Genomic DNA, 25997 nt, shown 5'->3' with positions numbered 1-25997 from the left:
TTTCTTTTGAATTAGTCCGATTGCAAAAGCGAGTGCCGTACCCTTCCTTTTTTGCTCTTCTAGGTGGGATTTGTATTTTCCATTGTTGTTGAAAGTGACTCCAAGGTACCTTTGGCAATTTGATTCGACAATGCTTTCATTGTTCAAAGCCCAAGACAGTTTCTTAACTTTCCTTGAGCGCACCGCTAAAATTTTCGTCTTCCTGTTGTTGATGCGGAGCTCATTATCGTTAGAGTAGTCGGAAGTAGCATCCAGAAGTCTTTGCATTCCGATCTTTGTTTTACTTAACAGTACCACGTCATCAGCATATAATAGATTTGTCAGCGGCAAGCCAGATAATTTGGGAGCGTGGGAGTTGACCTTATTAAGAGCTTCAGGGAGGTCAGCTAAGAATAGATTAAAAAGAGTCGGGGCCAAGACACAACCCTGTTTGAGGCCTTTTTCCGTCGCAATCGGGCGAGACAATCTTGAGCCGTCCCCGATCTTAATTCTAACCCATGTGTCCTGGTGTAGGAGTTGTATGGCTCTTAGGAGGGCCTCTGGAATGTTAAGTCTGGACAACTTCTGCCAGAGTTTGCTTCTGTTGACATTGTCAAAAGCTGCTTGGTAGTCAATAAACCCCATATAAAGTGAACAAGAGCAGAATTTCGCTTGGTCAATTAAGCATGAAAGGGTCATGAGATTGACTGAGGTACCGGTGTTTATTGTGAAACCTGTTTGATTCAGAGGAATTATAGAGTTTTCATCAGACCATGCCCTAAGTGAGTTGAGCAGCACTCCCGCAAAATACTTTGCTTCGTTGTCAATGAGTGCGATGAGACGGTAATTCCCTGGGGATTTTTTGTCCCCGCCTTTGAAGATTGGTGTAAGGATGGATCCACGCCAGGAGGGCGGTATGGTGTTGTTTTGCAGACATGTGTTAAAAAGGGGGCTTAGTTTCGCAGCCCAGAAAGTTGCGTCTTCCTTTAACAGAGCTTGTGGAATTCCACCTGGACCAGGCGCGCCATCCTTGCGGCCCTTTTTTATTATTTTTTCAATTTCGATCTTCTGGACTGTCGCAAAATTGACGCAGCTTTGGGTCGAATGACGTTCTTTTGTTGGTGTCATTTTGTGACCTAGCTTCTTTAGGGAGTTTGAAGTGTTCAGGAGAGGTTCCGGGACAATCTCTGTTTGTGTTAATGTGTCCATGGGAGGGGGATTTGGATGGTTAATAAGCAGTTCCTGGTCATTAAAGTGGGAAAAGAGAAATTCAACCCACTCTATTTCAAGAATGCTCGAAGAAGCAACTTTGGATGTACGCCCAGATGCACTATTGATTGTGCGCCAAAACCTGGCAGAGTTATTTATTTTAATGTCATGCTGCAGTTTGACCCAAAACAGGTTCCATTGACTTGTGCGTAGTTCACGTTTTGCTTTCTTGAGGTGATTGCGGGCCTCTCTCAATTTTATTATTTTAATGGGATCCATTGGATCAGTTTTTAAAGCCCGCCATAAGCGATTCATCGATCTTGTTGCACATACCTGGGCCAACTTTCCTGCTGGGGCAACACCTGAAAGGCTGCTACACCCTGAGTGTGACTTTCAGCAGGTCACAGAGTCAGCCATTCCATTGTCATGGGCAGTTTGACAATGGGCCAGCAGAGGAGACACAGCATGGAGCATCTATTCCCATCCAGGCCTCAGGAGATGACGTTGAGTCCTTGGGGAGCTGCTGATGCTTTCGAGCAGCACAACTAGCAACTCCTAGGCAGGGGACGTGAGCTTTAGTCCCTCACAGCAGGCCATAACGATCGGATAAAAAGCTAAGGGGCAAGGGTGGGGGCGTCGTTTGGGGAGCGGAGTTAGTGCTAACATTCTCAGTTTAAAAACTATGAAGTGACAGACCAGATTGAAATTGAAAGTTCAATTCTTATGAAATTCCATCTTTTTGTGCAATGGGGAGAGTGCTGTATACAGCTAAGGGTAAACAATTTTGGAAAAAAACACTAAGGACTGAAATACCTACATTTAAAGAGCAATATGACTAAAAATGGAAAAAAATGAAAATTCGATGTTGACAATGTTGTATTTAATTATAAACTTTTATGTGGAAAAATTTACATAACCCTCCATGTTGAGGCCAAGGGAGACGTAAGAGTATAGGAGAGATAAAGTGAGAGACAGAGCCAAAAGGAAAAAAACAGAGACGGAGTGGGGAGTAGAGACAACTGAGAGGGGTAGAGGAAAGAGGGAGAAATGATTGACGAGATAAGATAGGAAAAAAGGCGAGGGGGGACATTATTATAGATAAGCACAATGAGGGAGGGAGACAGAGGGCGACAGACAGAGGGAGACAAACAGAGGGAAGGGGGCGACAGGGGGAGGGAGACAGACAGACCGGGAGACAGATAGAGGGTGGTACAGGGTGGGAGACAGACAGAGACAGACAGAGAGAGGGTGACCGAGAGAGAGGGAACGAGAAGGGGGACCGAGAGAGAGAGAGACCAAGAAAGGGAGACAGAGGGAGGGAGACAGAGGGAGGGAGACAGAGGGCGGGAGACAGAGGGAGGGAGACAGAGGGAGGGAGTCAGAGAGAAAGGGAGACAGATAGGTCAGAGGACAGATAGGGCGGGGGACACAGGGAGAGAGAGAAAGGGAGGAAGACAGAGGGCGGGAGACAGAGGGAGGGAGACAGAGGGAGGGAGTAAGAGAGAAAGGGAGACAGATAGGGCGGGGGACAGATAGGGCGGGGGACAGAGGGAGAGAGAGAAAGGGAGGGAGACAGAGGGAGGAAGACAGAGGGTAACAGACAGAGGGAGAGGGCGATAGAGGGAGGGAGACAGACAGGGAGAGAGACAGACAGAGGAAGGGAGACAGACCGAGGGACAGAGACAGAGAGGGAAACAGAAAGAGAGAGAGACAGACAGAGAGAGGGAGACAGAGGGAGGGAGACGAAGGGAGACAGAGGGAGGCAGAGGGAGGGAGACAGAGGGAGAAAGAGAGGGTGGGAGACAGAGAGGGAGGGAGACAGAGGGAGGGAGACAGAGGGAGGGAGACAGGGAGAGGCAGACAGAGGGAGAGAGACAGAGGGCGACAGACAGAGGGCGACAGACAGAGGGAGGGAGGCAGAGGGAGACAGAGGGAGGGAGGCAGAGGGAGGGAGGCAGAGGGAGGGAGGCAAACAGAGGGAGGGAGACAGAAAGAGAGGGAAACAGAGAGAGTGGAAGACAGAGGGAGGGTGACAGAGGGAGGGAGACAGAGAGCAACAGACAGATGGAGGGGGTGACAGAGGGAGGGAGACAGACAGGGAGGCAGATAGAGGGAGACAGACAGAGACAGACAGAGGGAGGGAGACAGACAAAGGGAGGGAGACAGAGAGAGAGGAAAACAGAGAGAGAGGAAGACAGAGAGAGGGAGACAGGGGGGGAGACAGAGGGGTGAGGCAGAGGGAGGCAGAAGGAGGGAGATAGAGAGGGAGGTAGACAGAGAGGGAGGGAAACAGTGGGAGGGAAACAGAGGGAGGGAGACAGAGGAAGGGAGAGGGAGGGAGGCAGAGGGAGGGAGGCAGAGGGAGGGAGGCAGAGGGAGGGAGAAAGAGAGAGGGAGACAGAGGGAGGAAGACAGAGGGTAACAGACAGAGGGAGAGGGCGATAGAGGGAGGGAGACAGACAGGGAGAGAGACAGACAGAGGAAGGGAGACAGACCGAGGGACAGAGACAGAGAGGGAAACAGAAAGAGAGAGAGATAGACAGAGAGAGGGAGACAGAGGGAGGGAGACGGAGGGAGACAGAGGGAGGCAGAGGGAGGGAGACAGAGGGAGAAAGAGAGGGTGGGAGACAGAGAGGGAGGGAGACAGAGGGAGGGAGACAGAGGGAGGGAGTCAGGGAGAGGCAGACAGAGGGAGAGAGACAGAGGGTGACAGACAGAGGGCGACAGACAGAGGGAGGGAGGCAGAGGGAGACAGAGGGAGGGAGGCAGAGGGAGGGAGGCAGAGGGAGGGAGGCAAACAGAGGGAGGGAGACAGAGAGAGAGGGAAACAGAGAGAGAGGAAGACAGAGGGAGGGTGACAGAGGGAGGGAGACAGAGAGCAACAGACAGATGGAGGGGGTAACAGAGGGAGGGAGACAGACAGGGAGGCAGATAGAGGGAGACAGACAGAGACAGACAGAGGGAGGGAGACAGACAGAGGGAGGGAGACAGAGAGAGAGAGGAAAACAGAGAGAGAGGAAGATAGAGAGAGGGAGACAGGGGGGAGACAGAGGGGGGAGGCAGAGGGAGGCAGAAGGAGGGAGATAGAGAGGGAGGTAGACAGAGAGGGAGGGAGACAGTGGGAGGGAAACAGAGGGAGGGAGACAGAGGAAGGGAGAGGGAGGGAGGCAGAGGGAGGGAGGCAGAGGGAGGGAGGCAGGGGAGGGAGAAAGAGAGAGGGAGACAGAGGGAGGAAGACTGAGGGACAGAGACTGAGGGACAGAGACTGAGGGAGGAAGACTGAGGGAGGGAGACTGAGAGAGGTAGACTGAGGTAGGGAGACTGAGTGTGGAAGACAGAGATAGATAGAGGGAGACAGAGAGAGATGGAGACAGATAGGGCGGGGGACAGATAGGGCGGGGGACAGAGGGAGAGAGAGAGAGAGAGAGAGAGAGAGAGGGAGGGAGGGAGACAGAGAGCAACAGACACAGGGAGGGGGCGACAGAGGGAGGGAGACAGACAGGGAGACAGATAGAGGGAGGGAGACAGACAGAGGAAGGGAGACCGAGGGAGAGCGAAAGAGAGAGAGAGAGGAAGACAGAGAGAGGGAGACAGAGGGAGGGAGAGAGAGGGAGGCAAAGGGAGACAGCTAGAGAGGGAGACTTAGAGAGAGGGAGACAGAGAGGGAGGAAGAGAGAGCGGGAAAGAGACAGAGGGAGGGAGACAGAGGGAGGGAGGCAGAGGGAAGGAGGCAGAGGGAGGGAGACAGGCGGAGGGTGACAGATGGAGGGAGACAGAGGGAGGAAGACAGAGTGAAGGAGACAGAGGGCGACAGACAGAGGGTGACAGACAGAGGGAAGGAGACAGAGGGCGGGAGACAGAGGGCGACAGACAGAGGGTGACAGACAGAGGGAGGGAGACAGAAAGAGGGAGGCAGAAGGAGGGAGACAAAGGGAGTGAGACAGAGAGGCAGACAGACGGGGAGACGAGGGAGGGAGACAGAGGAAGGGAGACAGACAGAGGGTGACAGAAAGACAGAGGGAGACAGACAGATAGAAGGAGACAGACAGACAGAGGGCGGCACACAGAGGGAGGGAGACAAAGGGAGTGTGACAGAGAGGGAGGGCAACAGGCAGACAGAGGGAGGGTGACAGACAGACAGAGGGAGGGTGACAGACAGACAGAGGGTGGTAGATAGACAGCCAGTGAGAGTGAGACAGACAGAGGGAGGGAGACAGACAGACATAGGGAGGGAGACAGAGGGAGGGAGGGAGAGGGAGGAAGGGAGAGGGAGGGAGAGAGAGGGAGGGAGAGGGATGGAGAGGGAGGGAGACAGAGGGAGAGAGAGGGAGAGAGAGGGAGATAGAGGGAGAGAGAGGGAGGAAGAGAGAGGGATGGAGAGGGAGTGAGAGAGAGAGGGAGGGAGGGAGAGGGAGAGAGACAGAGGGAGAGAGAGGGAGATTGACAGAGGGAGAGAGAGGGAGAGCAAGAAAGGGAGAGGGTGAGAGAGAGAGAGAGAGAGAGAGAGAGAGAGAGGGAGAGGAAGAAAGAGAGGGAGGGAGAGGGAGGGAGAGGGAGATAGACAGAGTGCGTGAGACAGAGGGAGACAGAGAGTGGGAGAGGGAGGGAGGGAGACAGAGATAGAGGAGGGAGACAGAGAGAGAGGGGGGAGACAGAGAGAGAAAGAGGGAGACAGAGAGACAGACAGAGAGAGGGAGAGAGAGAGAGAGAGAGAAAGAAAGATGTGTGTATGTCGGGTCTGGTGGCTCAGCGGACGAAGGCGTCCGCTGCAGGGACCTGTGTTCAACCTCATGGTCATAGTTTTTTGGTTACTCTAGCCCCACCCCCCTCCCTCACTGACCCCACCCCCACTGGTGCGGCCCTCGGCCACAAACCACACTGTAAATTTGGCCCCCGAGAGAAAGTTTGCGAGTACCCATGCTCTAGAACCGTATCAACCTGATTTAGAATATTTTTGTTTTTTTCCGGTCATTTTTAGTTTTTCCCTCTGTTTTATTACTGCCAGGACGTCTGCTGTGGCGCCTCACAAGATTTTTCTCTTCCCCCTATGGGTTTCTTTGTTTATTTAAGCTCTTTGTCTTATTAGATTTTTTTTAATGTATTTAATACTTGTGCTCAATCATGTCGGAGGATGGTGATGAAGTTAAAATGTTGCCCCCCTGGAAACATTTATGTGGATGCCCATGGGTTGTTATTGATGGTGCTCTTATAGTTATGCTTCTTCCTTAAGGATTGTATCTGTTCCCCCTATCTCTGCTATGTAGTGTTTTTTCTTTCGTTCTACTCGGAAAAAAAAGATTTAAAAAAAAACTAATTAATCAGACTACTGCTCTGGCGTCTTTTACACCCATACCTGTTTACTCTAAATTGTGATGAGGTTTATGAAGTTGCTTATGTCTGTATCAGTCCCTCTGGGTGTGTGTACTTTTGCCTATGTATCTCTATATCTCTGCAAATTACAAATCTCTTATGCTACACACCGACGACCAGTATATAATCTCTCTTCCTCAGACCAGCAGCGCAAAAGATATGTAAACAAGAAAGGACTTTTCACTCAGATATTTAAGTACTGTCAATATCCTTTCCTTGCTCCCAGTCTAAGAGCAACAAATATAAGCTATTCTCTGCTTCACTAGAGGAGGTTCACTTTGAACCTAACTCTCAGAACAAATTAACTGACAGAAATGTGTTTGAACTTTAAATGTTACTCTTAAGGTAGTGTTGCCACAAATCAGCTTTCACAGAGCATGTACCCACGCCAGCCTTGTAACGTATAATTTCTTGAACTTGTCATTTGCTTCCATTAGAGGTGTCAGAGAGCAGCCTTCAATTGATTTGTTACGTCCAAACGATTCACGACCACGTCAATAACAGGGTGAGACTGGACCGCTAAAAAAATCTTCAGGGACAACAACAATTAAGACTATTGTTGGTTCACAGGAGGTCACAATCTGCCTGGCTTTCATTTTGAAAGTTTGCACACGTACAACACTCCTACCTCTTCGACCCCTCTGCTGTCATTTTAGAAGCCTGTGCAAAGAACAGGTAGTTGTATAAGCAGTGAACAAACCGGGGAAATAATGTTTAAAAAAATACTATTTGTGCCTGAAATGTAATAGCGCCAAATAATTCGAGTTTATTCATTTAAAATCTAAAATAATTCATCCTGATCTCGAGTCCAGCTACTTTGCAATACAACTTTCACTTCTGAAATGTCATGTGGATTAATGGTTTGATGCTGCTTCTTCAACCTGAAAGCATCTGTTTTCTTTACAGCAGTGCAGCGTAGTTATTGTGACGGGACTGTAGGGAACACAGTCAAGAAAAGAACATTTTGACACCCATGTATTCCTGATGCATTTTAGCTCATGAAAAAGGCCCACTGAAAGAGGTCCCACATACCCCGGCCCGCTGCCTATTAGAATGGTGCAAGACTAAAGTCACAAGCAAATTCCAAGATCTAGCGTTCATCCTTGAAAAGCACAAGATAGCCAGAAATTGGAAGGCAGTGGGAAGACCTAAACTGCACACATGAAGCATGATGCGACAGACGACTATTGTTGAGAGAAGATAGGTGGGGGACAGGATACATCGAGGTGGCCAGAGCCTGGGAATCCCTGATAGACAACTTGTCTCACCCCGCCCCAGGCAGGGCCGGCGCTAGGCATGGGCAGCGGCCCAGGGCCTCGCAGCCAGGGGGCCTCGCGCTTTCAAATGCTTCAGAGTTTGGAGGCCCAGGGGGCCCAGGAGGCTGCGGGGAATGAGATTTTGATACCTTTTCTGATTACCTAGATACCTATCTCATTCTTCCTTTTGGATCGATTATTTTCTGTCATTGAGTAAAAGGCAAACCCACATAGGTTAAATCAACCCCATAGACTGACGCAACTCTGAAGAACCACTTACGACTGATAAAGTTTAAAAGTTTAATATAAAATCAGAATTAATTGCATATACAATCCTCTCAGGATAAGATTCAACAAGTATACAGGAACTAAAAGGAACATAAATTCCCTAAAGAATCTAAGTCTACAAAAGAATACAATTAAAATCAATTCCAGAATCAACAGATTAAAAAGCATAGACACAAAGTGGTTCCGTTGCGTCATCTATAAAAAAAGAATAACAAGTTAATTCTGTCCCTACTCTATACTAGGTGACATCCCTACTTCGCAAGTTCCTTACCTAAAAAAGGTGTCAGCAGTTTGACTTCCAAAGAAGTTCAAACTCTCTTAGCCTCTAATGGTAACTTATATCGAGAAACAGTACCCTCTATGCCTACCCATCCGCTCTCTAAGGGTCCTCGGCCTACTGCTCTCTTGCGCTCTGCTCTCTCTCTGCGCTCTGAGCTCTTCGCTTGCTCTTCTCCCCGGGGTGCTGTCCCTAAATACACAATCACAGTATGGGTGGAACGCCCCTTGACGCCCACCACGTATACATTTACACATGCTCTCATTCTTGGGTTTTTCCATAGCTTCATCTCTTCGCGTCGTCCGTTAAGTTGACCTTGCTTCTTAGGCACCATCTTCGTCTTCGTGCTGGTGACTTCATTGACATTCCAGTTGACACTTTCAGAGCAAAGTCTATCACCTCAACAGAACTCCATTCATTACGGTTGTGATTATAACCTCGTTTGGTCCTGTGAACGGTCATTTCTAAACAAGACCCCAAATTCCAAGCGTCTCTTATCTCACTTAGGCCATAAACTTCGTCCAGCATTGTCACCTTAAATCTAACAAGACCTTTGACTCTTGTCTCGCACGTACAGATCAAGGCTATCCCCTGTTCCTGTGAGCCCACTAAATTACATACAGCGGACTACACTCTTGCGAACCCTTGGTCAGTTAGGTTAAAATCACACATGACCACACTTTCTAACATTCCTACAAACTCTTCTACACAGTATAACCTTTAACACACATTTACATATATAATCGAATTAGCAAATCGGTGATTATACTTAAATCCATGTTACATAAAATACAACGTTTATATTCTCGTTTCTACACAGTGCTATATAGTCTACACATTTCTTCGCTTTCATATTTCGTCTTCTTTCTCCGTCTAATGATTACATACGTATATTCAGTTTAGCACGTTCTAACGTTCTAAAGCATTTCTATACATTTCTATATTAGACCACTACATATACGGTCTTTCTAAGGCATATTCTAACGTGAATACAGATACATTTCCTATTACCTAAGTTACATCGGCTAACTTATACGCTACAAGTGCTACTTTATATTACAACTTCTATGTTTATGCGATATGCTTGTAAATATGGTACAGATATACTTTTCATTCAAATTGCGCTCTCTCAGTTCCCCCCTTTGATGACCTCTGGGGTCATCACTAATTTCAATTTGAATGACACTTTACACAGAACTAGTTACAAGGTTCCCTCTTTTTATCGTTTCGAGAGCTCCTAAACTTTTATACTGTTGATCTTGTAAAGCAGCTAATCTCCTTTCTTGCTCTCTCATGGACCTTTGTAACCGGTTCGACCTATACCATTTGTACAGTCTCACTAACCCCAACAATGTAATTATGCAAATCAATATTATTAAAACAGGTTTCAATATGTACCACACAACACTTTTACCAAGATTGGCAAACCAATTTCCAACTTTTCCCACTCCATGACCTACTTTTTCCCAAACATTTACTTTTGTTAAATCTTCGATTTCTTTATGTATCTCTGTAATGTTCTGTATGACTTTCTCAAGTGGTTTTGAATTGTCTGGAATGTAAGTACAACATTCTTGGACCTTCAAAGCCTTGCAGACTCCGCCCTATTTTGCTAGCAGAACATCTAAAGCAAGACGGTTCTGAAGAACCATTGCCCTAATCGACTGCATCTCTCCTTCTACTAGCATCAATGACCTTGCAGTACTTGCAGACAATCTATCTGCAACCGTAGCTAGTTTCCTGATCTTAACATCGTTAAGTATCAAACCTAACATAGGAAACATTGCTCCAAATATGTCTCCAACTACTTCAGCATCTCCTATTTCCCTTTTCGCTCTTGTCGAAGCCTTTCCTTCTATGATCGCTAAATCCTTTGCATGATATATTTTGGGGAAGACAATTGCCAAGTAACACGAACCATACCAATTGTCAGGCAGTTTTACATAGGCATTTCTTCCACATACAAAATATACATTAGGAATCGCTTGCATCCCTTTCATAAAATCTTTCGTATAGTATTCTAACCTAAAAGCATGTTCGCAATTTACTTCACCTACAAATACACTCTCATAATATGTCTTGCTTCGAGTTAAACATAACTTCCCTTTCTGCGTTCTATCCAAAGCTATTGGACCATTGCTACCCTTCTTCTTGTGCGCTTTTTCTTCTTCGGTCCAATCTGTTTTCCACTGTCCTGACATTTTTAGAATCTTCTGCCTTCTGTACCGGTCATCTACTTGTCCTATGAACTTTTTCTCTACCTCTGACACCTTGCAAGTCAGATTATTTCTGCGTGCATATGAAGTATCTAATGTATCCCAAGGAAGAAAGAATTTTGTTAATCTGTCTTCCTTTTTATAATAGTCCCACTTATTCATTTGTTTATAATTCAGGACTTCAGGCAGTACCGAATCATAATTTGAAAAGTAGTACTCGAACCCTTCTCTACCATAAAATATACTGAGCAATAAACTACATGTTATCCCATATGTCAGTGGGAGATGATGATATCTGATGCCTTCATCTACGGAAGCCGGCAATTGCATGCACACATAACAATCCTTGGCCTCCATGGCATCAATATACTCATACAATAGCTTGGCATATGCATTTGATCTAAAATTTCCCTGCGACTCGTCTACGTGTAACCTACGAGCTTCATTTGCCAGTAACGTCTTTTCACGGATGACATTGCTCTCCTCCTTCTTCCCAACAAGAGCAGGTTTCAAAGTCATTACAGGTTTTACATCTGTTGTCTCTTTTTCACTTGCATGTCCTACCCTGTACGATGTGGTAACTACTGTAATAATGAGAAAAATTACTACTGCTATTAGTGTACCTACTATGCATTTGGCTTTTCAGTTTGGGTTGCCATTCTCCATGTTATCAAAACAGCGTAGCTCTTTCCTTTTCGAAGAAAAGTTTTCTTTTCAAGTCTTTGTCTTTCTTTATTCGCCTTCTCAGTCTGTGAAGCGCTCTTAAGCAACAAAAGTCTCTTTTCACAATAATGTCTTTTTCTCTTCAACAATAGACAACCCTAACCCTTCTCCGTCCTCTAAATGTAATCCCTAATTTTATTCTTCTTTCCACTCGGCGCTAGGTTATCTTCTTCTTTGTAGCTTAAACACAAAAGTCTTTATGCATCTACAATGATTCTCGTACCTGCAGCTCTAATAACATGTTCCAATAATTCTAAACGAATGACTTTTTCTTCCTGTGCTGGTATTTGATGACCAAAAGTCGGAAACTCTAATCGATTCAGTACTAGGTCTTTGATCCGACTTAGGTAAAGGGGAATGGGAAGTGTGAAAGTCAGTAACCCCTCAGTCTCGATTCCAGGCGTCAACATCCATATCTCCACTGCCACAAATGGATCGAGATTGATCACTTGCACTTCTCTCACTCTCCCAGATCTCTGTCCCCAAGACATCTGCTAGATAAGTCCACTCTGGGGTGGCGTACCTTCTGCAGGGCACACGTACCCTTCTTGATCTTCTCGGACTCTCAGAGCCTGAATCCGTAGCTTCTTCGTCTGGCTCTGAATCTTCGGAGATCAGGACAAGGGTGCTCTCTGGATTTGCTCTCAAGCTTGACCTTCTCCTTCTTTCCGGCCAACTAGCTTCTCCATTCCTTGTCCTCCTGCTCCTTGTTCTTGGACTCGCCTCTTGATCACTTGCAGCTTGTTCGGTATCTGACTCGAACTCCCAGCTACTTTCCTCTTCTGAGGCGACTTCGGTCTCACTGGTGTCCTGACCGTTGTCAGCCTGTTCCGACACAGGCTCAGCCTCTTCGATCACCTCTACAGCTTGACTTTCCCTCTCTGTGGCTTCTCCGCTTTCCGCTGGATTCTCATCCGAGAGAGGAGCTGTTTCTTCCAGAGGTGCTGGAACTCTTCGGGTGTGTGAGGCGTGTATCCAGTTGGGCAAGCCTCCACACTTTACTGCAGTGTTCGTAACTAGTATGACTTGGAACGGTCCTCTCCAGCGCACGTCTAGACAGTTCTTCCTGACATGCTTCTTCACCAGGACCCAGTCCCCTGAACACAGGTCATGGCACAAGTCTTGTGCTGATGGAACCTCTGCAGCCTGGACCTGGAGGGACACAGAATGAATGGCATCAGATAGTCCCTTGCAGTAGTCCAAGATCAAATCGTCTGTAATGTTCAACAATGCTGCAGTCGGAACCGATGGCAATCTCATAGCTCTTCCCATTAGCACCTCGTGTGGAGAGAGACCTGTTCTTCTATCTGGTGTGCTACGTATGCTCATAAGAACCAATGGAAGTGCATCAGGCCAACTCAGAGATGTCGATGAACAAACTTTGGCAAGTCTGGATTTAATTGTGCTGTTGATTTGTTCTACAATCCCCGAAGCTTCTGGTCGATAACTACAGTGGAGCTTCTGGTCAATACTCAAGGCTGAACATAGCATCTTCACTATTTTGCTGTTGAAATGAGTTCCTCTGTCCGATTCCAAAGAGGATGGCACCCCAAACCTCGGTATCAACTCTCTAAGCAACAATTTTGCTACTGTAAGTGTATCGCACCTACGTGTCGGGTAAGCTTCAACCCATCTGGAAAATATACAAACAATCACTAAGACATATCTGAGTCGATTGCACTTGGGCATTTCAATGAAATCCAGCTGCATTCTATTGAAAGGCCCCCCCAGACCTCCCTATGTGACTCAAAGTAACTGGTGTTCTCTTTCCTACGTTTAGTTGCTGACAGATCGCACAACGCTGACATACTGCTTCTGCCGCTACTCTAAACTTCGGATTGTACCACGTTTGTCTGAATACTCTCACCATAGCATCTCTACCTATGTGTGCTGGTCCATGCAATCTCCTTGCCATTGGACTAACAAGTTCGTTTGGTAAAACTGCTCTCCCATCTGCAGAAATCCAAAAATTCATTTCACTTTTGATACATCCAGCTGTCTCCCATGCTTTTTTCTCATCATCTGGTGCATTTTCCTGAACACACTTCAGTTCGTCCCACGTATCTACCTTGTCTAACAACATAGTCAACTCAGTTCTTTCCTGTATTCCCCCCACTTCTACATTGGTGTGAGAATACCCCTGTTCTGCACAATAACGTGCAACTTCGTCCGCGTATCGATTACCTTGCAACACAAAGTCAGTATTCTTTTTGTGCGCGGCACATTTGACAACCGCTATGGCTGTCGGACCTTGTAATGCCTCTAACAATAATCTCACGAATTCTCCATTCCTAATAGGAGAACCCGAGGAGGTCATGTAACCTCTTTGAGACCATAACTGCCCGTAGTCGTGAACTACCCCGAAACCATACTGGCTATCGGTGTATATGGTGACTCGAATTTTGTTACCTGCCAAACAGGCACGGGTCAAAGCAATAATTTCAGCTACCTGAGCGGAGTGTACTCTTTCCAGGCAGGCGGCTTCCACAACTCTGGTAATTGTACAAACTGCATATGCTGCTCTCAGCTGACCGATATCGTCTCTTACGCATGAACCATCAACAAAGAATATTTCATCGGGGTCAGTCAATGGTTCATCTACGATATCTGGTCTCGGTTTGGTGCATAGTTCAGTCACATCAAGGCAGTCATGATCTGTACAAATTTCATCATCAATATCATTTGGAAGTGGCATCAAAGTAGCAGGATTCAAGACAGAGCATCTCTTTAGGGTCACATTCTCAGCAGCCAATATGACTTGCTCGTAGCGTGTGAGCCTGCTATTCGTCAGATGCTGAGTCTTAGTCCTGGTCATTAACAATTCCACAGAATGCGGTACGTACACCACTAACTGATGTCCCATTACCACATTTTCACATCTTTCAATGCTGACACCCGTTGCAGCAACGGATTTGAGACATCCGGGCAACGCTGCGGCTACTGGATCTAATGTAGCTGAAAAATACGCGACTGGCCTACGCGCATTTCCGTGTATCTGGGCCAAAACTGCTAAAGCACAACCTTCCCTCTCGCAGCAGTAAAGCAAGAATGGTTTTTCGTAATCAGGCATTCCCAAAGCCGGGGCACGACACAAGTCCTCCCTCAGCTGCAAAAATGCCATCAAACAATCCTTGTCCCATGGTACCGGATCACTCACTCCCTTGTGCGTCAGTTTTAGTAAAGGTTTTGCCTTCAGTGAAAAGTTGGCTATCCACTGCCGACAATAACCGACCATGCCTAGAAACATCCTGACTTCTCTTTGTGTTTTAGGCGCGTTCATTTTCATGATTGCCTCTATTCTGTCTGGAGACACCTTCCGTTTTCCCTTTTCAATCCTGTGGCCCAAGTATTGCACTTCGGTGAGACAATACTGCAATTTACTTGGAGACACCTTGTGTCCGTTCTCGGCCAAGTGATTTAGTAAGGTGATGGTGTCTACCTTGCAAGCTTCCTCAGTTTCTGACGCCACTAGGAGGTCGTCTATGTACTGGACCAGAACTGAGTTCTTGGGCAGTACTAGACTTTCAAGATTTTTCTTCAGCAGCTGGTTAAAAATCGATGGGCTTTCTGTATACCCCTGGGGAATACGACACCATGTTAAAACGCGATTTTCCAGCTTAAAAGCGAACAAATACTGGCTCTCCTCATCTAAAGGAATCGAAAAGAAAGCCTGGCACAAGTCTATCACTGTGAACCATTCAGCTTGGAACGGTATCTGAAACAATATTACTGATGGATTCGGTACCACTGGACAACATGAAACAACGATATTATTAATCTTTCGAAGGTCCTGCACTATTCTGTATTTCCCACTAGGCTTCTGCAAACCCATAATCGAGGAGTTACATGGACTTCCCACGATCTCCTTCAGTATTCCCTGTTTAATCATGGATTCGATCACAGGCTTTATTCCTGCAATCGTCTCCGGTGTCAACTTGTATTGTGGTGTTCTTGGGTACTCAGCATTGGGTTTTACCATGATCTTTACCGGTTCTACCCCTTTAATCAATCCTATTTCCTCTCCAGTAAAATCCCACACCTCAGCTGACACTGTCTCCTTCAAGTCCTGTGGAAGCTCCTCCACCGTTAAGGTAGGATATAGTTCCACGCATCCCTGCGAGTTTACAACCTTAAAATCGGCATCATCATCGTTAGTCTGCACTTCTACTCCTTCAGGTGTGCAATATATGGTGCAGTTTAGTTTACACAACAGATCTCTTCCTAGTAGACACACAGGGCTAGAATCACAGATCACAAACTGATGTTCATCACTGTAGTTCCCTATCTTCACTGACACTGGTTCTGTCAGAGGATTCGTCATTCTCCTGTTTGCGACTCCTACCACCTGAATCGTTTCTCCCGACATTGGCAAACCTGGGACTACCGCCGATCTCAAAGTGGATCGAGTGGCCCCCGTATCTACCAAAAAGGTCGTAGGACATCCAGCCACCTCAGCTTCTACGTATGGTCCTCTCTAATCTACCTCCAGGGCTGCTCCTAGAGTACAGTCTTCTTCTCTATTCACTCGTTGCCCCGTAAGAGGATCAACGTAGTAGCATTCTTCTCCTCCTACGAACAGTGGCAGTTGTCTATAGGTTTTTCCTCCATTTGCAATGCGAGGCGGTTGAGGGAACGGGGCTCGAGGAGTCTGAGTCCCCCCTTTGATAAACTTTCCCTTCGGGACTGCTGTTCCCTTTACTATGCTGGTTTGAACCTCATCCTCCTCCTGTTCTAATTCCCCCGTCTCGACATTATAGGGACACTCGCGTCTCCAATGTCCCACCTCGTTACACTGATGGCACCTCGTTGTCTTTTTCAGTGTCGCGATATCTACCCTCGGTCTCGTTCTTTCTTCCTCATCTCTGCTTTGATTATTCTGTTTCTTTCCTGGTGTTCCTGTTCCCTGTTGTCGCTGTCCACCCTTTCCAGCTGATTGCATCTGTACCAACATCAGCTTTTCCTTAAGTTTCTTTGCCTTTGAATCTATTTCATCGCTACAGTACCTCGCATACCTCAGAATCTCATCTAAAGGTTTGTTTTGCCAACAAATCAAATGCTGTTGAATCATTAAGCTTATATCTGGCCTCAATCCTAGGACAAACTTCGACACAAACTGTCCTATGTCTTTGGGGTCCATCACATCCAACCCACTGTACTGTTTGAATGCTTTCAGCAATCTCTCATAGAACTCGTGAACGGTCTCTTTAGGCTCCTGAGTTGTTCGATCTATCTTAACCCAGTCTATGTCCTCCACCGGCACCTTCTCTTTTAACCATGCAATTACCCTCTCATACTTTTCCATGACTCTCTCTGATGGACCATTCGTCTGGGCATCCCTCGAGGGTTCACAAATGGGCCATTCGACACTAAGTTTGCATGCCGTCCACAAATCTCCGGGTACTACGATATCAAACAGAGTGTTCAAATCGATCCACAGTACCTTAGAGATCTTCACAAACCTCTCTACCTGCTTATACCACTCGACGGGGTTCTCCCTGAGCTTTGGAAAGGAATTGGTAAATGCCGCTAAATCCCCCCTACTCCAGGGTACATGCACGTAGCTTCCGTTCGCGATTTCTCGCAAAGGGAAAGCTTCCATTCGCATTATCTCTCCATCCTGGGACCTCGCAAGTGTACTCCTTCTGACGGATCCCCTCTTAGACCATCTTTCCTCCCATTTATCCAAATCCCTCCATACTCTGATACTCAGGATCAGTTCCTTTATGTGTACTTTCAGCCCAATCGTCCTACGCTCATCTAGATCTTGATCCGTGCAATTTAGCCTATGGTTACCCTGTAAAGCTTTAGTTTGTGATAAGTCTATCATGTACCTGTCTGCCAACTCTGATAATTTTTCATGAACTGACCTCGCTTTCCGAGTAACATCCTTAGACATAAACAGTATTTCATCATGATCATACAGCTCTATCCTTTCCATTGGCAATGTGCCGTCTATGATTTCATCCAAGTCTGATTTTAAACTCATTACATCGAGCCGTTTTGCTTTTATCTCAGCTTTCAGTACCTCACTCCTAGGTGGTTCGTATACATCCCTCTCACCCCCACTACGAGCCCTACGTCTCGGTGCAGGTGAGTTATGAGGCGTCCTTCTTGCTTCTCTTTGTTCCCACCTCTCTAGATCCCAAGCTTTCCCATCCTCCCTTGGGGTATGGTGGAACAATGTTCTTTCACCCATTACTGCGTTCTGTCTTTTCGGCTCGGTCTCTCTAGATGCAAGATAGGATCCTCCGTTCTGTTCTATATCACTGCAACTCCCTTGCTGTCTGGTGTCACTCAATAAACGGTAGGGTCCTTCACGGTCCTCCATGTTCCCGCGATCCCGTCCGTGATCACTGGATGCATGGCGAGACCTTTCGCGACTCTCTATATTCTCGTGACTCCAATGTCGCACGTTTTCTCCCGGGGCATGGTGAGTGCACCTGAAACTATCTCGGTACTCCTGCATCTTTCGTTCTCCCTCACTAAGGATGAGGCGAGGCACTCCCCCACACCCTGCACTCTTGTCCTCACACATTTGTCTAGTGCCACCGATGGTATGGCAAGTATCTCCCTTGCTTCCTTGACTCCCTCCCTCCCACTCCGGGCTGCTTTCGCCAGCTCTGCAGTGAGAGAGGATCCTGTTATCCTGATCTCTCCATTCTGCTTCTGTTTCTAATCTTTTATTCTGAGTCTCTTCGGCAGCATCCCATTCTTTCAAATACTCTCTTAATTCCTTAAAGGTTTTCGGTTTCGGTCCCCTCAGATCCATCTGTCCTCTCTGACCCCCTTGTTCTATCCAGGGACCCGTTGCTGAATCCAATGGGGTACTCCGACTCTTTGGTCCTAGCAACTGCCTTTGGGAATTGATCGTATTATTCCTACTTTCCATCTCTGCCCTTTCCCTGTCCCATCGTGCCTGTGCCTCCTGCTGGACTCCCTCCGGGTTGTAGATTGACACTATAGGACCTATGGTAACAGGTACTTGTAGAGCATCCGGCAATTGATACGACCTTGCACACTGCGTTTCTGGCACCTTCTGGACCACGAATCTTCCTACTACTCTCTGTACGGGACTAGATTGAGGTACTTCCTCACCTTTCTTGGGATCCCACTCTGATGTGGGGAGCAGTTTATATTCCCCCCACCTAGCCCCATCCCCTTGCTGTAGTTGGGGACTTTCAGCTTCTCTGTTGTACGGTGGTGGTCTATCTAATAATAGCCTCTCTATCAGATCCTCATCCGGCTCGCTATCCTCATCTTCTTCTAGAGGTTTCTTTTCTCCCGTAGTCTCTAGCATTGTGAACAGTTTGTCTGCTTCTATCTTCTGCACCCTCCACTTTTTAGCTTCATCATCCCATTTAGCATCCTGCACTGCTTTTACCGATCGTCTCACTCTTTCTTGGCGCCTATTCAAGCTCTTTTCGTGTGCCGTTCTAAACCATGCACTAAGGGCTTCGAACTGTGTTGGCCTCGGTAGAGGTCTCGTTGCTAGCATTACCGCTTTCAGTTGGTTCAATACTTCTATCCTAAACGTCCCGTATCTCGGGAACGTCAGTTCATCATTTCCTTCTGTTAGCTTACTCCACTCGGAGATCCATAGTATGGAGTGTAACCCTACATTCACAGCCATATAATAAGCTGGTGTGCCTTCTGGTGGAGCTTCTTCTCCTGCATACAAGTTTCCTCTATCTCTCTTAAAGATCGCCCTTAAACGTTTAAAACACTTCATTTTCAAAATCTACGATTTTCCTTTTAATTCTCTTCCTTATTTACTTCCTGATGACAAACAACCAATCCCTGCGCGGCTCTCGCTGACCAGCCTATCCCAGCGCGGTTCTACGCTGACCGACCAATCTCAGCGCGGCTCTACGCTGACGTCACTCGTCCCCTCTGCAGCAGTTCCCCTCCTTTCTCAGCTCGTCTCACGGTCTGGCATGCGTTTTCATTCATACGCCGAAAAATGACTACTTCCGTCCAAGCGATCACTTTTCTTGACTGTACGTCCACAGTCTAACTGTAATTGTCACCTCAGCTGACGAGACGTCTTTCCTCTCACGTTCAGACGCTCGCCTTAACTGATAGGTTACTTACACACAGTAAACGTCCGACCAGCGTCCGTTACTCATACACTCACTCGGTCACTCCCCCTATCATCGGTCCTAAGGGCGATCAATGGTACCTCATGACCCCCTTTACAATGGTAGACAATTACTCTGGGTGTTCGATACACCCGAACCACTTAAGCCCTTCCTTGGGTCTTAAGATTTTATCCGGTTGCGCGCACTCACAACCTTCCCTCAATCTCACTACAGGCATTCAACTCCGCTTTATATTACAACACAGGTACAACACAAAACACCGCAATCTGGCAACGCATGACCCTTATACTCACTCTCGACCGACTCTGCTGCTTTTCTCTCGCACCGTCAGCACCTTCTTCGGCAGGGATTCTTCTTCTGGTCGTCGATGACTAGGGACCTTGGGGTAATCTAAGCCTGACCTAGGTTGTCTTCCTCAAGAAGAAAACCATCCTCTGCTACCAACTGCGGGGAATGAGATTTTGATACCTTTTCTGATTACCTAGATACCTATCTCATTCTTCCTTTTGGATCGATTATTTTCTGTCATTGAGTAAAAGGCAAACCCACATAGGTTAAATCAACCCCATAGACTGACGCAACTCTGAAGAACCACTTACGACTGATAAAGTTTAAAAGTTTAATATAAAATCAGAATTAATTGCATATACAATCCTCTCAGGATAAGATTCAACAAGTATACAGGAACTAAAAGGAACATAAATTCCCTAAAGAATCTAAGTCTACAAAAGAATACAATTAAAATCAATTCCAGAATCAACAGATTAAAAAGCATAGACACAAAGTGGTTCTGTTGCGTCATCTATAAAAAAAGAACAACAAGTTAATTCTGTCCCTACTCTATACTAGGTGACATCCCTACTTCGCAAGTTCCTTACCTAAAAAAGGTGTCAGCAGTTTGACTTCCAAAGAAGTTCAAACTCTCTTAGCCTCTAATGGTAACTTATATCGAGAAACAGTACCCTCTCTGCCTACCCATCCGCTCTCTAAGGGTCCTCGGCCTACTGCTCTCTTGCGCTCTGCTCTCTCTCTGCGCTCTGAGCTCTTCGCTTGCTCTTCTCCCCGGGGTGCTGTCCCTAAATACACAATCACAGTATGGGTGGAACGCCCCTTGACGCCCACCACGTATACATTTACACATGCTCTCATTCTTGGGTTTTTCCATAGCTTCATCTCTTCGCGTCGTCCGTTAAGTTGACCTTGCTTCTTAGGCACCATCTTCGTCTTCGTGCTGGTGACTTCATTGACATTCCAGTTGACACTTTCAGAGCAAAGTCTATCACCTCAACAGAACTCCATTCATTACGGTTGTGATTATAACCTCATTTGGTCCTGTGAACAGTCATTTCTAAACAAGACCCCAAATTCCAAGCGTCTCCTATCTCACTTAGGCCATAAACTTCGTCCAGCATTGTCACCTTAAATCTAACAAGACCTTTGACTCTTGTCTCGCACGTACAGATCAAGGCTATCCCCTGTTCCTGTGAGCCCACTAAATTACATACAGCGGACTACACTCTTGCGAACCCTTGGTCAGTTAGGTTAAAATCACACATGACCACACTTTCTAACATTCCTACAAACTCTTCTACACAGTATAACCTTTAACACACATTTACATATATAATCGAATTAGCAAATCGGTGATTATACTTAAATCCATGTTACATAAAATACAACGTTTATATTCTCGTTTCTACACAGTGCTATATAGTCTACACATTTCTTCGCTTTCATATTTCGTCTTCTTTCTCCGTCTAATGATTACATACGTATATTCAGTTTAGCACGTTCTAACGTTCTTAAGCATTTCTATACATTTCTATATTAGACCACTACATATACGGTCTTTCTAAGGCATATTCTAACGTGAATACAGATACATTTCCTATTACCTAAGTTACATCGGCTAACTTATACGCTACAAGTGCTACTTCATATTACAACTTCTATGTTTATGCAATATGCTTGTAAATATGGTACAGATATACTTTTCATTCAAATTGCGCTCTCTCAAGGCCCAAGGGATTTAATCAATATCTGCCTGCCTTGGCCTAATCGCTGCATCTACATGAGGATAGCAGCGATTAGACAGGTCATTCAAGAGCCCTCACCTGTGAAGTGAGCCCTGCCCCTGGTTGAATAAGAAGCAGGATAACCTGCAGGGCGCTAAAAGAAAGATAGAACGACGGCGCCTCACACTGAAAACAGCTCAGCTCATCCAGGACTAGGGAAAGGGAGCACAGAGTAAATGAAAGGGGTGCGAAATACGGAATCAAGTGAGAGGGGGCGGGGGGAGCAGATAGGTGTGATAGCAGCCAGACAAGAGGTGCAGGAAGAGTAGCACAATCAGAATGTAACATTGGCTGGACTAGGGCTTTCAGTGTGCTAGGTCCCTCGAGTCTTTACCTGGTGGTAAATAAAAATCGACATTGAAACAGGCCCCTATATTCATGTCCTTTTCTTTACCAACAAAAACAATGATCCTGTATCAGCACAATAATTGTATAACACAGTGGCTGGGTTGGACATTAGGGCAATCAGGAAGTGTGTAATGGTCCAATCTGCCAGGTTAGTATTTGACCTGTTTTTTGGGCTGTTTGTTTGCCTGCTTTATGGTCAGATGAACATGTTTTTAATGTTGATTCTCATGATATTAAAACAAACATTGCCTGCAGCAAAATCAAATTATGCAATCTCTCATACCTTATAAAAAACGTAAACAGCATGTCTTTACAAGTTAAAAACTGCCCTAATTTTGACACTTTTCTAGCTAACTAATTCACTAATGGGGGCCACTTTTATTTTGGTGCTGGGCCTATTTCCTGACCCTGTGAGCAGGCGCGGTTCGTCCATTGGGGCGTGGGGGCGTAGCCCCCCTGCCCAACGCCGTCCGCAGCTCCCTCATGACAATCATGTCAATGAATCAACATGACGTCAGACCGCCGGGCGGGCGTCATGTTGATTCATTGACATGATAATGCACAGACGGCAACACAAGTACGCATGCGTGGGGACGGAGGGTGAATTTTTACCCGTGCCCACGCATGCGCACCTGTGTTTTGGCGGCATTGCGCATGCACATCAGGAGCCCTAATGGGCGTGCTGCGGGCAAGAGGGTACCTGTGCCCCTGGCGCCAGGATTGGCCAGGGGCGCTGTGAGCCTGTGAAGTGTGCGGGACCGGCAGCAAGGTAAGAGTGTGTTTTTCAGTGTTTAGCTTGCACAAATGACTTGCAATAGTTCAGTGTGTTAAAGCATCTGCTGCAGAAATGTGTAAATACATGAATTATGGATGGATGCAGGGTGGGTGCATTAATGATTGTTCGGTGGATGGGTGCATGGATGGATGAACGGATGCATGCATGATGGGTGGATGGATGCATGAATGATGGATGCAGGATAGATGGGTGGGTGGATGCATGAATGAATGATGTATGGATGCAGGATGGATGGGTGGATGCATGCATGATGGGTGGATGCATGATGGATGGATGGATGGATTGGTGGATGGATGGATGGGTGCATGAATGATGTATGGATGCAGGGTGGGTGGATGCATGAATGATGTATGGATGCATGCATGCATGATGGGTGGATGCATGATGGATGGATGGATGGATGGATGGATGGATGGATGGATGGATGGATGGATGGATGGATGGATGGATGGATGGATGGATGGATGGATGGATGGATGCATGAATGAATGATGTATGGATGCAGGATGGTTGGGTGGATGGATGGATGCATGAATGATGTATGGATGGATGGATGCATGCATGATGGGTGGATGCATGATGGATGGATGGGTGGATGCATGAATGATGGATGGATGGGTGGGTGGGTGAATGGATGGATGCATGAATGATGTATGGATGGATGCTTGCATGATGGGTGGATGCATGATGGATGGGTGGATGCATGAATGAATGATGTATGGATGCAGGATGGGTGGATGGATGGGTGGATGCATGAATGATGTATGGATGCATGCATGATGGATTAATGCATGATGGATGGATGGATGGGTGGGTGGATGGATGGTTGGGTGCATGAATTTTGTGTGGATGCAGGATGGTTGGGTGGATGGATGGGTGGATGCATGAATGATGTTTGGATGCATGCATGCATGATGGGCGGATGCATGATGGATGGATGGGTGGATGCATGAATGAATGAATGAATGATGTATGCAGGGTGGGTGGGTGGATGAATGGGTGGATGCATGAATGATGTATGGATGGATGCAAGGTGGTTCGGGCTCGCTCACTGCGCTCGATCGCTGCGGTGCAATATGCAAATTAGTTTACGCCTCACCACTTTCAAATGTCACCAGCCGCCCCTGCCTATGAGGTCACTTCCTGTCAGGTTAAATCTTATGCAAATTATAGGGACCTCGCATGTTCATATTCTGCCCGGGGCCCCACAAATCCTAGGACCGGCCCTGGCCCCAGGCACCGGCGAGACAACGCCCATCAGGTCCACATGAACGCTTCCTGGAGAATGCAAACCTTTACGTCTCAGAACTGCAATGTAGACCTTCAAAAACAAAAAAAGGACACTGGGTTATTAGATTCGTGTATGCCTGCCCCAGCCCTCGCATGGGTATAAAAAAATATACTACATCTATTGCAAAGCATGTCCCATACACATCATACAGTACTGCCTCACAGGGGGTAGAGGATGGTCTCTAGATTCGAATTGGTCTTAAGACTGTATTATTGCAATGTTTAGATTTCATACATGTGAAAATCAAACATCTGTTGCGTCTGCCTGGCTGGAATAATGGCAATGATGTTATGAGGATTGAGTAAAACCAATACAATCTTTTTTTTTTTTCTTAAAGAATTACTGAAAATAGCGAGCTGTCGTCTACAATCATGGAAATAGAGGACACACTGCTACTAGTTGGTATTGAAGTAAATTACCTAATCTGTTAATTAACTAAATACATTCTCATTTTCTTCGGAGGCAAGTGATTAAAATTAATATGTTATTATTGTTAAGTCATAAATGGAAGGATAATCAGATCAAGCAAGTGGAAAATTAAAGAAACAATGATTCCCAGGTGGCAGAATTTCAACGATATGCTGTTTACGTTTATGAATATATAGATTGTTTTTTTATTTGCACAGCGCTAGTAATGCTATTCATGAACACATTCATCCCTAACGTGGTGCCTCTAAAATTATAACGTGCGTGCACCTTTATTTCAGCTATCATAATAACAGTTGCATTTTCCAATTGGGAATAAAATTGTGTGATTGGCTGTTCTTTACAAATGAAGTATTTATTGTAACTACATATGCAAATAACAATATAGACGACAGTAGGAAGTCGAAGGCACATTTTAAAGGTAGATCAGTTTGTCTCAACCTTGGTAGCCAAACAGATCGGGTGCACTGTAAAACTTGCCTGCCTAAATAATACGTAAAATTTTAGATTTTAGCAATCTGATGCATAACCACGGAAAAGTGCATTCTCACCTAATCACTTGTGTGTCAGATATTTTTAAATTTGTCTTGGCGTTATGACGCGATCCGTGTAATGATATTTTCCTGTCATAAAAGCTATGGTCCGTATTTTAGTTTTTGTGTGCAAAAATGATATTTTTTTAAAATATAATTTCCCAAAACTTCAACATACAATACAGTGTGCAGATTAGTTCCTGACATCAGACACTGCACGGTTTAATGCTGACAAGTTTGAATAGCAACAGATTTTCCTCCCGAAATATTAGATTACTGACGAATAATTCTGTCAATTACATATGCTGTTTAATGAATCTGGGTATTCTACTTTTTACACCCCAGCAACAAGTTCTGGGAAGGGTAGACCAGCAGGGGGCTTCCATGTTTGGATCAAGATTGCATCAATCTGGGACATCACCGTCCACAAATCATCGACTGAGGACATTTTACATCTTTTAATCCAAGAGCAATATAAGGACAGCAAGATAGACCTATATAATGTTTATGCAAGAGGGTCTGCTGGGGCCCAAATGTCCAACACAATAGCAGCTCTAGAGTTAGAAATAGCTAACAGTCCCTCGCTTTCTAAAACCATTGTAGGAGGTGATTTTAATTGCACCTTTGAACCTCTAAGTAGGGAAGATTTCCTGGGAATAGAGGAAGAAGACACCAAATGATCCATACCTTGCCTTGACGTTAGCACCTATTAGAAAATGGTCCCCGAGGGCAATTCAGATCAATGCCCTGACCCTGGAACATAACCTGAGAGCGCTAAAAGGCAGGACAAGCTTTGATCCAGACGGGGCAAATACCTTTAATAGGCTTAATGGCCCGTCACAAATAGACTACATTCTACTGGACATCAACCTTGTGGCGAGACTTAATTGATATGGAGGTAATACCGTCCCAGGATAGTGATCATAACCCCTTGTGAATGAAGTTAAGGTGGGGAACAAAAAAAGAAAACAGAACCAAAACCCCTTTAATGCAAACTAAGGAGGTTGTTCCTTTCAATTCCGACCGCCGGCTGAAATGGGATAGGGTTCAATCCCAGGAAGGGAACCTAAGTAAGATTAGTGAGCACTTAGCAGAGACGATTGTAGACCTA

Source organism: Lissotriton vulgaris, chromosome 8 (genome assembly GCF_964263255.1).
Source record: "Lissotriton vulgaris chromosome 8, aLisVul1.2, whole genome shotgun sequence".
In the NCBI taxonomy this organism is placed as follows: domain Eukaryota; kingdom Metazoa; phylum Chordata; class Amphibia; order Caudata; family Salamandridae; genus Lissotriton; species Lissotriton vulgaris.
This window is presented reverse-complemented; position numbering follows the sequence as displayed.